We start from the raw sequence: 2,483 nt of genomic DNA on the forward strand, positions 1-2,483 counted from the left end.
GTGTCCTCCATTTTTATAAAATGTGTCCTACATTTGAAAATGTTGTCCTGCATTTGTCCTACATTTGTCCCGGTTTGGAGGTCCTCACTTATGGCAACCCTAGCTCCATCTTTTAATGAAGCTACTTTATGCTCAAAAAGAAATGACATTGTGCTGCATCAAGTTACAGTAATAATGTAACTTAATTAAACATTCATTTCTGGAGAAAGAACTAATTGCAAGCAACTATTTATTTGTAACTGGTTTGTTTGTAACATATACAAATGCATGCCAGAGCACCCAGAATATCCCCAGTCTTGGATGATATCTGCAGCTAAGCAGGACTGGGTCCAATTTGTACTTGGGAGTCCCATTGCCAATCAAAGTTCATAATGTTGCATGAGATGAATCAATGGAGTGGATCTAGATCAGAAGCAAGGAACCTATGGCCCTTCAGCTTTTGATGGATTGCAAATCCCATCAGCCCTAGTCAGATATAATTTCACAACATTTGAAGGGCGATATGATCCCCATGTTTAATCTAGATGAATCAGTAGCATAAGGCAACTTCTTGTTCCATGGAAATGAAAGCACATTTCAGAATGTCTGAGGGCAGTAATCAATGAAACAACCCTTCTTGGGAACACAGAATTCTTACAAATCCTAATTTTAAAAGGAGTCATACAGGCAACAAAGCCATTTTTATGTTCCTATGTATTCAACCACCCTAGGCTCTTCAAGGGTCCTAAATATTGACAGGGGCCATCTATGTCATTAGGTGCTGGAAGCGGCTATATAAAGACTAATGCATTCAGAAAAGAGAGACCACAGCAGGTGACAGGAATCTCCACAGTACCGACCTACAAACAAGAAAGCCCATTCACGAGGTAAGCATTCTACGTGTTTGTTTCTATACCATGTAGATCTGCAGTGGGAAAACAGAGTGAAGACATCTTAGATGGAATGGTACTTTTTTTTCCTTATACATATATTTTATTCTTTCTCATTGCACAGGACACTTTCTTTCTTTCTTTCTTTCTTTCTTTCTTTCTTTCTTTTTTTTTGGCAGCACAGGGTGGAATGAATCAGAATGGGATTCTGGCTTCTATCCCTGTCACACTCACTAATAAGCTTTTGCATTGGCTTCCCAAATGAGTGTAATGGGTTTTGATCCTCAAAGGGCAGAAAGAAGGAAATCAGAAGTGTATTTAGATATAAATGCTATTTAATACTGTGAACTGGCAAGGACATAAGACTCATGGGTTAAGAACCAGATTTATCTAGGGAGTTGATTATTTTGTGGAAGCAAATGGACAAATCTTCTATGGGATCTCACTCAATGGGTGAATTGCATCTTAATAGTGTAAAGAGAGACTACAATTACTGTATACTAGTATTAATACAACAGTTGAGACTCTACAGTTAGGCACATCCGATGTGTACCCTATCACAGTCTCAGTTCACTTTCTTGTAACTGATAAAGTAAGGATGGGCAAAATGTAACCCCCAGGTGTTTTTGAACTGCCTCTATGATCAGCTGTAGCCAGAATAGTCAATGGTGAGGAAATCAGAGAGTTATGGACCAACAAAATTAAGAGAGCCATGCACTAATCACCCCATGACAAAGTAAAACCTTATCTACAGAAGTTGATACCACAATTAACCAGGTATATGCACATTTTCCTAATACAGATTTACATCTTCTAGAATTGCATTTCCTGGGTTTATAGCCCACTTCATTGTCTAATGGGTCTTTAGAGCAGTTTATAAGACCACAATAACAACAAAAACATTAAAACAATCATAACATTCCAATAAAAAAAGGATTGCAAGAAAAAAGTTGAGTAAAGGCTTGATAGCCACTTATCAGGAGTATCATAGATGTGGATGTCCTGGTCTTTGCTTATTTATTCTTTATTTCAAATAGTGATAAAACACTTTTTTGCCCACCAGGGATTCCCAAAAGCAATGTACAATGATATCACAATATAAAAATAGAAGGAGGACTTTATTCAAAAACTGACTAAAACAGTTTGAAAGGTGAACAGTGTGGCAAAACCAATATAGTTCTGGCTGCTTGCCAGGTTCTCAACAGAGATGGAGCCAGCTTCTCCTTCCTTGAGAAGGAATTCTGCAATTGGACAGCTGCTGGTGCCTTATATATATTCCCAATCTAGTCTCAGGGGGTGGTGGAACAAACAAAAGGAGGTGTACAAATGATGTCAAATTCTTGGCAGGTTCATACAAAGGAGGCAGTCTTTCAGATAAAATGATACTACAGTGGTGCCTCGGGTTACGAAATTAATTCGTTCCGCCATTCCTTTCGTAACCCAAAAATTTCGTAACCCGAAACACTTTTCCGTTAGCACTGGAAAGCCTATAGCTGCACTTTGCAGCATTTGAATTTCGCGCCGAAATGAATTTCGTAACCCGAAAAATATTTCGTAACCCGAAACAGTTTTTGCCGATCCAACTTTTTCGTATCCCGGAAATTTCGTAACCCG

General features: G+C 38.5%; 1 protein-coding gene across 1 annotated transcript in view; it reads left to right on the plus strand.

The window, feature by feature from the left end:
- Nucleotides 1-2,483, plus strand: part of MLN (motilin) — a 28,649-nt gene that overhangs the window by 7,065 nt on the left and 19,101 nt on the right. The window contains exon 2 of the mRNA XM_042463996.1: nucleotides 758-866. The gene's annotated coding sequence lies outside the window, so the exon portion shown is untranslated. The remainder of the gene's footprint in view (nucleotides 1-757; nucleotides 867-2,483) is intronic.

The sequence above is a fragment of the Sceloporus undulatus genome, chromosome 4 (assembly GCF_019175285.1).
Source record: "Sceloporus undulatus isolate JIND9_A2432 ecotype Alabama chromosome 4, SceUnd_v1.1, whole genome shotgun sequence".
Lineage (NCBI taxonomy): Eukaryota > Metazoa > Chordata > Lepidosauria > Squamata > Phrynosomatidae > Sceloporus > Sceloporus undulatus.